This window comes from Leptidea sinapis, chromosome 14, assembly GCF_905404315.1.
Source record: "Leptidea sinapis chromosome 14, ilLepSina1.1, whole genome shotgun sequence".
NCBI classification, from domain to species: Eukaryota; Metazoa; Arthropoda; class Insecta; order Lepidoptera; family Pieridae; genus Leptidea; species Leptidea sinapis.
The window spans coordinates 12,359,942-12,373,209 of record NC_066278.1 but is presented as its reverse complement, the minus strand read 5'-3'; the positions used below and the strand labels follow the sequence as shown (position 1 = coordinate 12,373,209).

Below are 13,268 nucleotides of genomic sequence, written 5' to 3'. Positions count from 1 at the left end.
CATGATGGGGTAAGTATACAGCTTCATCCCTTCTTTTGTCTTTTTCTTGCACTTTTCTCATATGTCCTAGCTTTACATACTCCTTAAGAACTTCGTTGTACTCTATGTTTAAGTCTTCATTTCTATTTAATCTTCTTTCTAATGAATTAAATCTGGCTAATGCTATTTCTCTTGATTTTCCAAATTTGCATCCCATATTTTCATCTCGAAAAGGTAATCTTACAATATATCGACCATCTTTCGCTCTTTTGGTTGTTCTCATATAAAAATCTTTGTATTTCTGTTCTTCTTCGGTAAATATATTAGTAGTTTTAGATTGTTCTTCTAACTCCCAGAATTTATTTAACACGTCATCCTCTTTCAAATGTACATGCATTGTAAAAATATTATTTGACCTCTTATCATCTTCACTTTTGGAAATAATAACGCCTGAAAGGATCCAGCCAAATTCAGTGTTCTGAGCAATTAAAGAATTAGAAGGACCTTTTAGTATACCCTCCTTAATGATATAGCTATACACATCCGCGCCCAACAAAACATCTATCTTATTGGGAGTATTATATTTCGGATCAGCTAAATATAGACCGTGGATATCTAGCCAATCAAAAGCATTACAATCAGTGCATTTCTCAGGTAAGTATGATGTTATTTTACTTAATACGTAAGCTGTTAACCGTAGTTTGAAGTCGGGATTTGCCCTTGATTGAATTGATAAATGTACCATATATCTCACGACGGTTGATCTAGTATGTCCTATTCCTGAAACGACTCCTTGAACTGCAATCTTCTTTAGATTAAGAAACTGAGCAGCAGCCTCTGTCATAAAACAAGCTTGAGAGCCTTGATCGATCATAGCTCTGAGGGTTTGGTATTGTCCTGTTCTGGACTCAGCATTTATTAGCGCGGTGGCTAGTAAAACCTGTCTCGGTTTGGCAATCTTCTCTGTCGACAAACATGAAACTACCTGATCAGTACTCGTTAACGCAGCAGTACTTTCGTTACCTGTTCGTGCTACATTTGTTTGGTTTCTATTTTCAGATCCATCAACAGGATGCAGTAAGGAATGATGACGTTTTTGACAATATCTACATGTGGTTGATTTTTTGCAATTATATACGATATGGTTACTGCCTAGACAATTAAAACATATTTTATTTTTGGATACAAAATTACGTCTTTCATTAGATGGTTGTTTGGCAAACTGTTTACAAAAACAGAGTTTGTGGGATTCCGAACAAAACTCACATCGTATTTTTGGTGTACCCGTAGCTAACATTGTGCGAGGCCTATTAACATATTGAGAACTATTATTTAAATGTTGACCTGTAGCCTTTTTGGGCTCCACGCTCTCTAATGCGCGAAAACGATTTTCAATAAAAAGTTTTAATTGATCAAAAGTTGGCAGTTCATTCCCTGAATCAATATTGGAGACACTCAACTCCCACTGTTTTCGTGTTTCACTATCCAACTTTGACGTCACAATGTGAATGATAATAACATCCCAGGTAGATACATCTATGTTCAAATTTTTGAGTGCATTTAAACAATCACAAGTAGTATCAATCAGTTCTTTCAGCGATGTCGCTGATTCGACATGCATACGCTTTTGACCATATAATCTTTGCAAAATACAATTACTAAGATACTTTTTGTTGCTATATCTACTTTTTAATTGAGTCCAACATTGACTATAGTTTGTATCAGTTATTGGGGCATGCCTTATTAGTTGTTCTGCCTCACCAGTAAGATGACTTTTTAAAAAGTGCATTTTTTGGACATTATCAAGCGAATCATTATTATGAACTAATGATGTAAAAAGATCATGAAAAGTTGTCCATTCAGAATATTTACCAGAGAATGTAGGTATCGAGATCTTCGGCAATTTAATTAAAGAACTAGATGATTTGGACTGATTATTAAAAGGATTCTGACCACCTGGCGATGGTTCTTTGTCGACATTGATCTTATTAATTACTGCCTTCATTAAACTTTTATATGTTACATAAGTATCTTCAGTACTGTCATAAATATCACTTATCTTTTGGTCGACATCTTCAAATGAAAATCGCTCGTAAAGTTTAGAATGTGTGTCTATAAGTGAAACCCAACTTTTTCCCAGTAAGTCCTGTTTTGTCTCGATATATTCTATGGTTAATCTATCTTTCGGACTCTTTCTAAAATTAGTTAATCCCTTAGAAATTACATTTTGATTATTTTTCAGAACGTTAATAAGTCCCTCCATGACTACAAATATTAACCCAGAATATAACTAATCTACTATGACCTAAGAGTTCACAATAAATAAATGAAGTTCGATAAACTATCAAACTAAACAGAAATGCTTATACAATACACAGTAAATGAAATTATTAATAAAGTCAAAACTATACAAATTCAGTGTTTGACTATTACTGTAAGTTAACTTGCTATTTATGATAGAAATATATGTACAAAAATAAAGTATACAAGTTTCTTTAAACGCTTAAAAAATTACAAGTGTTTGACAATTAAGACATACTGAGGAAAATCGGACATAGGTTCCCCGTACCATCACTTTTTGTAAAATTATTCTAAGTCCTTAAAATATATTACTATATACTGACAGCTCAAAATTACTAATTATTTCTTCTAAGTTTAAATCTTTATTAAATTCATTAAGTTACTATTTGCTGAATTTTTCAAAGTTATTTTCTTGATACATATAAAGTTCAAAATTTCTTGGCAAATTCACAACTCAAAATTGTACTCACGTTTTCACTTTGATCACTCACTATTGAACTTTGTGGAACCTCGACGCTACTGCACCACCAGCATCAACTCGTGTTGTCCTCTTCAGTGTAGCTCTTCTCTCTGCTCACCACTCACTTCACTCCTATGATGCTCCGTCAGCATCCATCCACCACCATAGCATAGACAGCGCCGCTTTACTGCGAGCGATGACCACAGCCACTAGTGCCCGTACTCTTGCTGCAGCGAACCACTGCGAGTTCGGGGGATGTCCTAATCTTGACCCTACCCCTAACGGGATCCGGCTCGAAGGACCAAAAACTATGTTTAATGATAGCTCAGTTTGAACTTTTACTAGACTGACCTATACTATTGTTAAATGAAACTTCACGTATTCACTTGAACTATTATTATAATATATAATAACACCATTAACAAATGAACTATTCTAGTTTCTAGCTCCTAGCTTATTACTACTAGTTGCTAGCCCACATTAACATAAACAATATTAAATATAGTCACTATATCTAAACAAATACTTAAGGCGCGTGTTAAGTACATACATTCTGGTACTAGCGCCATCTATCGGCAAACAATGTAGACATTCATAGTGCCGATATTGATTCTGCGCAATCTATCTCGAACACATACATACATTCATAAACACATACATACACACTTACATACATTACACAAAACATCACCACACGCCGGCGAGTATGTTCTTCTCATCTTTTCATCTTTCATCTTCACTTTCAATCTCTCTCCTTCCAACAAGCACACAGTACGAGGTTCGAGTCTCCTTAGGAGACGCCCCACGACTGTTGTTGCGTAGTCTTTGCGGCCTCCACGGCCCACGTCCTATGTCGCTGTAAAAGCCTTCAGGGCCAACAGCATAGAGGAGGTTTTTAGTCGCACGGACACTCGAGTCCGACATATTAATACGTAAACGTATTTTCCTCCTCTCGAAAAAAAAAAGCGTCGACACATTTTCGCTGCAACCGTTGACTAGTTAGGACGTTAATCTGCCCGATTTCTATTCGAATATTAGTCTTTGTGTTGTTTGAAATTTATTCTTAATAGCTTAAAAACCCTTTTTGATCTTATTTCCTAATTATATTATTACGATTACGTAACGTCATGAGAAATAGATTAATTTTTATTTGTAACAGAACTTAAGGCTAAGTATATAACTCAAAAGTTTGTAACATCCAAAAGTGCATGCCTCGTAATCTCATTTTCCACAATATTCTAATGTTAGGAATAAATTATTAGTAAATAGTAGACTTTAGTAAAATTAATAGTTGGTCAATGTCTTGAACGATCATATTAATTGAGAAAGTCCGCAGTATGTTAAAAAATTTCCGGTACGATTATTTTGTCGACCAATTTCCCTGCCACATACATCCACACACGGACGCCCAGAAAATATTTTGTTTAATACAGAATAATTATTATTGAAATATATTTTATCTACCTCACAGATTATTTGACTTGATATAACCCAATATATTGAAGTGCGATATAAATAAAAAAAAATGGTTTTAGTTTCAAGAAAACTGATTTTTTGATGTGTCGAGAGTAGAGCACAACCTTCGCTTATGACGCGTGCAATAACAGTTTCTGAAAATAGTATTTTCTAACTTTATTTGAACATCTGATTTAATCGATAGAGACATTTAATGAGTTTTATCCTTAAAATGTGATGGTAATAGTAAACTTAAGCCTTAGATTTATTGTTCTCATCTAGTCAGAAATTGTTTTGCCTATCACTACATTTTATTTATATTTAATATCTTACCCTGTCCTAAACAGAAATTTCAATAATACAGTCTTTGCTATGTGCCCTACACGTAAGTGTAGAATTACAAATAAAAGACAAACTTTCTTCAGTCTTAAGTTGGTTAGTAAATTATTACATAGTTATAATTGTAAATGGCTTCGACTCTTTATCCTGCGTTGACAAAATATCTTTCTCTTCGCGTCATCTAAGTGTCAAATTTTAAAATAATTTATTTACCTTTGCAACCACCAAAGTAACACCACAGTAGACATAGGTACAGTGAGATTTGTATATGATTAAGTTCTTGCAGTACCTACCTATTAAACAAGTAATTTTTGATTATACTGGCTCTTTTGACACTGCTGATCGTAGATAGAAGATGAACAATAGATCGATCACTAAAGTAACAATAATAATGTGGCAGAGATGCATAAATAAGATTGGCATTGAGAGTAAGCGAGATACACTACAATATCTACTATCTCTTTAAATTTAAATTCTAATTTTATTACGAAATTTAGTGATTTTGTTGTCTATTATGTTGTACAAATCGTCCAGAACCAAAACATGAAAACATACCACACGTCACAGACTATTACTATCTCATTTACATACGCTGACAGCGAATCTAGTGTCCATCTACGCTGCTGATTGATTGTCACTGTGAGACTTATAGACCCACGTGCAAGTGTCGTGTCCATAAGATTTCAGAAGTAATTTGTTGCTCGCTCGCGCGGTGTGTAAGCTTCCTGAATATCCAAACTAGGAAGTCCGAAACTTTGTCTTTGTCTCACTGTATTCTGATTGTCTTGTGAATATTTTCAATTAAAACTTTACAAACCAAAATCTACGCCCAAAATATACATTAAAGTTTGCAAGATGTTTGCTTTCTACTTACAAATCGTTCAAGATATTGCGTATTGGAATGGAAAAGTTAATCTTTACTCTGTCAACTTTTAATTTATTTAGTAATCCCTAGTAATATTATAAATGTGAATGTAAGTTTGTTTGTTGCGGGGTTGAAATAGGGGATCAAAATTTGTGTGATAGTTCGTCATTATCGAAGATAACACCATGAAAATTTGTATTTAGGCATTTGATAAGAAATAAATAAATATTTGTTTATTAAAATAAATAAATAATTTTTGCGTTATTAAAATCTAGACCTGTGTGGGGACAAAGTTCTATAGTTGGTAGCTTATAAAAATGTTTTAACCATGGTAGTTTGTTGTGTATTATTTGCAAAGTGAGTATATTAAAAAATAAAAATTGCTGTCCAAAGCACGCGCATGAAGTCGCGGGCAAAAGCTAGTAAGTGATAAAAGTGAAAAATATTTAATTATCATTTAATAATATGTAAAATTTGTATTCAGGAAGGCATCATAAATGGCGTTTATTTTTCTCAATTTTTTTTTATAATGGTGCTCTGAGAGAGAAGAAGCGCCGCAAGGAACTCTCCTAGCAGTCTTTTTCTGCGCTCTTTTTAATGAAATATACAATATTATACTGTTAATGCTATAAAATAAGCATACTAGATTATGCTGTCCCAGTCTGTCCGATCACTTAGATATTTAGCTGTGGACTAGAAGGATTTGTGAGAGAGCCATTTTTTAACAAACCATTTTAATTTATTTGTAGATAATTCCTGAACAGTAGCTGGGACTTTATTATAAAAGCGTATACATTTACTCTTAAAGCTATTATGTATCTTATTATCCTAGCATAAATGAATTTCATATGAAGCCATCATTATTTGATAATTTAGGACTAATATTTCAGATACATTTAATTTATGTTTGTGACTTTCAGAAAATATTATAAGACAGAAAACAAACATCACTATTATTCCATGATACAGACTGAAGAAATAAAATAATTTAATTCGAAATTTTGTTAATGAATATTGTTATACTCATTTGAATGCTATTGCAACTTTTGTACTTCATCCTGACTTGCACTAAATAACTTATAAAGTTTTACAGTGAATAAAGATTTTTTTGACTTTGACTTTTTTTTTTTTTATGGAATAGGAGGACAAACGAGCGTACGGGTCACCTGTTGTTAAGTGATCATCGCCGCCCACACTCTCTTGCAACACCAGAGGAATCACAGGAGCGCTGCCTGCCTTTAAGGAAGGTGTACGCGCTTTTTTGAAGGTACCCATATCGTATCGTCCCGGAAACACCACACAAGGAAGTTCATTCCACAGCTTTGTAGTACTTGACTTGACTTTAGCTGCGTTTGAGATTAAGTGGTTACTTTTTTTAATTTGAGACATATTTAATATGTATATTCAATACTACCTGTTATTTTTTATAATTGGTACTTTTTATATTTGCATGAATGAAACAATGCATAAAGCTGTATTTATAATACTATGATTACATTGATTTAAAATTATAATTACAGAAAAGGGTACCAACAATATTAACAGCATTTTTGCGTTTGATTGCTATGCTGATCTGTTGACCGAAATAGTACTTAGTTATTGTTTATTATGTATGAACTAAGGAAGTTGCGAGACATTCTCAATTCAAATTTAATTGTATACATAATCTGTAAAATAAAGTTATAATCTAATTGTATTTTAATTTGAAGTATTGACGTCTCAGTTTGTAGTTACGATACCCAATTTATAGGCAATTTTACCCCATTAATATGCCAAACTTCTCTGACATCTGACAGACGGACGTGCTCGGGTCAACTTGTCAAATCTGATATGCGCCTGTATAACTAATTTATGAGTGTTCGTGCCGATTGCGATTGTCTCCAAGAACTTGTGCTTAGCCCAAAGAGGGTTTACTTCAATTTCCTAGAAGTTTATCTACGGGAAATAAAAAGTAATTTGTTAGTGCATCAATAATAGTGCACAAATAAAATTTGAAAAACAAAATTTTATGAACGATGCGGGACTCGAACCCACGACCTCCGGCGTTCTGTGCCGGTGCTCTAATCAACTGAGATAACCGTTCGAGTACCGCTTCGTTACAAAATTCTGTTTGCTTTGTTCAACTCTTAGGTTGTGGCTTCATCTATAGGATCCACTTTACAGTTGATAACCTGCTCAACCCCAATATGTGCATATTAGGAAATTGACTTGAGATGTCGCTCTTGTAAATCTAAACAATATGTTATGTTTTTATAGTGATACCCCTCACTTTAAAAACATAACATATTACTACTATCTATCGATACTATAAATCTGCGTTTTACTTTTCAATTTCAGTCAATATACACATTTTTTTATTTAAAAATATTTTATTTATCTGTACAAAAATTAGCTTATATTTTACGGGTTACATAAATCACCAAGATTTCTTATTTTAGATGATTACTTTTCAGCTTATATTATTATAAAAACAAAATCTAAAATTATACAATCGAGATCGATTGATATACGTTCAGTCTCGATTCATATTATTGTTTTGTCCTAAACTCACGTACATCGGTGTTTCTATGAAATAACGATGTCCTCCTATTAAAACTTCATAAAACTAAGTCTAAGTTGTTCATTCAGAATTATAAATAATACATTTGCTTGTTGCTTTCAGAGGCTATATTCATAAAAATTATAGCTTATCTTCATCAACCTTATTATCTTAATAGATTACTAATAAGTCACATTTAAAAGAATAAGTCTGGTGATATTCATAGTTATATTATTTGGTATATAGAGTTGCAGGAGGCCGCGATTTGAAGGCATGACTTGTGTGTTCTCTCTGGCGCACTCTCAACTTAAAACAACATCAACATGGCGGCTGTAGTTGCTTAGTATATAAAGCTAAGGAAATTTACATCACTCGGTGGTGTTTATTTGTTTTTTTATGTGGTGAAGACCAATAGTTCTTGTAGTCCGTCGGCACAAAAACTCATGAAAAGAATTGCCTTGAATTCACACAAGATATATTTTTTATTTAGATTTATATTATTTAAGCAAATTGGATTCAGTTTTCTATAATATATAAGTAATTAACTTGAATTAGCAATAAGTATTGGTTTTATTTCAATCGATCCGCAAAAGAAAAGAAATTCCAATTAAGACCCCGCTGATAAAGTTATGGGCAAAAACAAGCAGCTAAATAATTTTCAATTGAATACGATATATCGTTAAAAGATTTAAATGAACTACAACCTATTAGATATAAACATGATCTAATTTCAATCACAAGTTATACAACTATAGCGAAAGATGTACGCGACCTGAGAGTTATCATTCAGAGGTCAACGCATTTTGCTATATCGTTATCTCTTTCCTTGATCATGTGTGTCTAACTAGCGCTGTCCTTGTTTGTTATCAGCGTTCGCGTCGTTGGCCGGTCGAGTATTTTGGACTATCCAAAACTGTCTACTTTTAAACGTCTCTGCTAGCCTAGGAACTAACGTCTAAGTCTCGCACTAAGTCTCTTTTTTTTTATTGGAATAGGAGGACAAACGAGCGTACGGGTCACCTGGTGTTAAGTGATCATCAGAGGAATCACAAGAGCGTTGCCGGCCTTTAAGGAAGGTGTACGTGCTTTTTTTAAAGGTACCCATGTCGTATTGTCCCGGAATCACCGCACAAGGAAGCTCATTCCACAGCTTAGTAGAACGTGGAAGAAAGCTCCTTGAAAACCGCACTGTGGAGGACCGCCACACATCCAGATGGTGGGGATGATATCCTAACTTGTGGCGTGTCGTGCGAAGGTGGAATGGTGGTCTCTTCACTGTAAGTAATTTAAAAAAATGTGTAGTTTCTTTTATTCACTATAAAAGGGAGATTATATTTTAGAATCAATTCCTTACTAACTTTCAGTGGAGCTTGAATAACATGTTAATTAATTCCTAATTTATCAACCAATATTAATTTATTTGTTCTAATAGATAATCAATAGTACACATCATATAACAATTATGTTAAACTATTTTAAAAATTAAATTACTGATGTGAGTACCAATAACAGATGTACATAACATTAAATATTAATAGCTGCTGTTACAATTAAATATAAATAAGTATTAACTAATATTACAATCTATACATACATACATATAAATTAAATTGGAGTGTCTGCTTGTAATATTGAAATAACCGTTTTTTACGACATATATATATATATATATATATATATATATACGGTACATGCACCAATTTGAAATTTTTTACAATTCTGTACTACACTGTGTGTCTGACAGACTAGCTGTCTGTCTGTTTGTTCCGGCTAATCTCTGAAATGGCTGGATCGATTTTGGCGGGATTTTTATTGGCAGGTATCTAGTATAATAAGAAGTAATTTAGTATACGTGTATTTTAGAAAAGAAAATTATTTTAGAAAAATAAAGTAATGTTGCAATGTCCAAGAGACGGTCTAACTCTAAAAATAATTTATATGGCAAAACAACGTTTGCCAGGTCAGCTAGCATAATATAAAATTAAACAACAATTCAAATCTGTTTTAACACTTAAATTTAAATGATACAATCGCAACAATAGTGCGATGGCACACACGTGGAGTTCTTGTTACAAAATTGACAATTTTATGTTTCGTTTGAAAGCCGGTACTTTAAATAAATGTCCTTCTCTGAATTTTTATAGGTATAATATATCATACTATCAAACGGCCTCCTCTCACTGCAGGTTATTAGAGTAGTTTTGACGTGTTTAATAATATATTATGTCTTGTTAAAGAATAGGTAATTTACATTTACAGCATTGCAGACTTAGTCAAATTGTTCTGTTTTAATATAAGGCAAGCGCGCAAGAGACTCATGAGATGGGAAGTGATATAGCAAATGCATGTGGACATCAGCAAAACAAAGGTGGCGAGATGAATTTAAGGTGGGAGTATGCTCTAAGAGTAAAGGTCTCTAAGTTGTATCGGTTCAGGAAAATTGCAGAAGGTAATTGATTCCACAAAGTGGCTGTGCGCGGTAAGTAGTTTCTATTGTTTTATACAATAAGGGATGAGACGAGCAGAAATTTCAGCTAATAGTATTTGATATGCCCTGCTATTATAATGCAGTGCTCCCCAGGGTTCTTGAAAATCTCTGAACAGCACTACAATTGCGCGCTGTTGTAGTTAGCTAAACAACTCCTGTGATGACTGTTTAACGACTGATTTATGATCTAGATTGTTTTGTCTCTGTCTCCAGAACTGTGCATTAAAGAGACAAATAATACCTACACTTACAGATACGTATTCGCGACGGCTTTTGAAATAAGGGCCTTAGATATGATATTTCTTTTTCACACAGTGTACTTCTTATTCGTTAAAAATAAAGTTATTAATATTTTAAATGTTTAAGAGTACCTTTAAGTTATTAGCTATAAGATTTGAATGGGTCTTCTTATAATTACTTAGTTCATTATTCGCATAATAGATAAGTACTTGTAGCAAGGTATGTGTACTTACATCTAGGTTTGAATATATTTCCAGCCATGATTGATCTTCATACTTTTTTTTTGTATAAAAGGGGGCAAACGGATGGAAGTAAGCGACAGCTACAAAAGCGGAGGCTACGTTGACCATCAAAGTTTTGTATTAGTGGCAATATTAAGTGGAACTATTGACAGGTCACCACGTGACAAGGTATCCCGTATATAATGTGGGAGTTTCTACTTCTCTTCCATAAATACGATCGCAAAGGTTGACAAGCAAATCCAGCAAACTACAAAAATGTCAAGTGGATTTCGGATTTGCATAATTTAATTTCCTATCTACTTTTTACGAAATATTTCATATTTAAAACACTTTTCAATTTAAATACGATTCAAATTATATTGCATGCAGTACGTTACAAACTAATTTGTTATGTATATAAATTGTAAATTATTACTATTTGAATTAAAAGAGTGATCGTTGAGTTTAATTGTATGTTTTTCTCACGAGTTTCTACATTTTCCGATCATATAGTAGATTCAGTAATTTAAATAAAATACTAATAATGACCTTAGTTTTATTAATTTAAGCCTATTTGCATAAAGTTTATTTGAATTTGACTATCTAAAACTTGTAATAATATTACATACCTACTACTCGTATTTAAGGGGACTTTAACCAAATGAACTAAATTGTAATAAGCATGTTGACAGACAGACAAATAGTGAAAGTGATGTTTCATTTGTTTCATTATTTATAACTGAAACCTCAAATTATTCTTTGTCAAAATAAATTGAAATAAAATTTAATTATCAGTAACACAATTAAGTATAATCAATTAAAACAAATAATAATCAAATATATTATATAATATAATGCCTGTATATATATATATATTGGATTTTCAGTACCTATAATAATGACGTTAGTAGTTTAGGTTGAAATCTATATTTTAAGATCAAAGTTATCAAAAATACTTGTGATCGAAATCTATACTTATATTCAACGAAGTGGTAATAAATCTTTCACTTAATGGTGTGTATTCAAGAGAGCTCTTTGATGATGATTTAGACAGTTCGAAGTAGCGTCCTCTTACCAAAAATACGATTCAATGCGTTACAGCTATTGTAATCTAGGTGGCGCCTATATCGCTTATAATTAAAATTATTGTTTGTAAAATTAGCTAAATACCAATTTGTTTAAGGTGCATTATAAAAGGACAAAGTATGTGAAGTCTCTAAAATATTTGGAGCTGATTATCGCTTATTCTATGTATTCACCAATTATGTACCTATCAGTAAAAATAATGCATTTAATAAATTTAACAAACAATTCAAATGCAAGAATAAAAATTTAAATATTTTTTAAAGATTTATATCTCTACGAATCAAGTTGTGTTTAGTTGTTTACAGATTTGTTTATAATGTGTTCTCTAAATTACTCCTTTATGTAAATAAAAAATACTAAGATGTAATATTGTTTAGGTATGTACCATAACACTTACTTGATGACAATAACAATACACAATCCAAGAACAGGTATACACATAAACACACACAAAACACCACGTGTCCGATGGAAAATCGGAAAATAAAACAAGTACCACTCCACACCGCAAGTAACACTAGACTGACCGTTAGTCGTATTACAATTTATTTTCATATATAGCATCAAACGTACTAATCAATATATATACGTTAGATAAACAGATTTTCATTGACAATATTTGAAAAATTCTTGAACTCAAGCCAAGTGTTTTGCGCCCAATTTGGATACTTTATTATTTATAGTTTTACAAAATCTCTGCATTCAGAATAAAAACAAAGCAAGTTGAAAAAGTTTAGGAATATTTCTCTGTTGGATATTTATTTAATTTAATTTTATATTTTTTTATAATCAAATAAGGTACAAAAATAATATGTTTTAAAAGTTAGTCTTTTACATATTAGTTTTTGACACAAAGACTAAGAACCGCGATAATTAAAATATTATAAGGTACCTAAAATAAATAAATAAACCTCTATCACTTTAATTGAAAAAAAATATATATTATTCAATAAAATTTGTAGATACAAGTAGACATACCTACTGTATCACCTCTAAGTGGTTATTCAGAATAAATATTTTAATTGCTAATTTATATACTTTAGTCACAAATACATATTAATTTTATTTACTATTAATTGGTTTTTCGAATCACTTTTTGAGCCAGCATAGAAAAGAGAAGCGTTAGAATCACAACTAAACATTTTTTTAAATAGTTGTGAAAATATTAAAAAACATATATTTTAAAGTTAAAAGAATACGACAGAGTATGGATGGACTCCTATGTACAATACTCATTATGACTGTCTATTTGATAAATGGACACAGAACTAGCACTGCAAGCGCTTCCACCTTCT

At 32.1% G+C, this 13,268-nt stretch overlaps 1 protein-coding gene across 4 annotated transcripts in view; it reads right to left on the bottom strand.

Moving 5' to 3' along the window:
• The window catches only part of LOC126967981 (CUGBP Elav-like family member 2), a 510,078-nt gene extending 497,587 nt beyond the window's left edge, over positions 1–12,491 (bottom strand). For 2 of the 4 annotated variants that reach the window (XM_050812724.1, XM_050812725.1), the window contains exon 1: positions 12,371–12,485. The gene's annotated coding sequence lies outside the window, so the exon portion shown is untranslated. Of the gene's footprint in view, positions 1–12,370 lie in introns of all 4 variants that reach the window. The other 2 variants (XM_050812728.1, XM_050812727.1) reach the window with 2 other exon arrangements.
• Between the last annotated feature and the right edge of the window lie 777 nt (positions 12,492–13,268).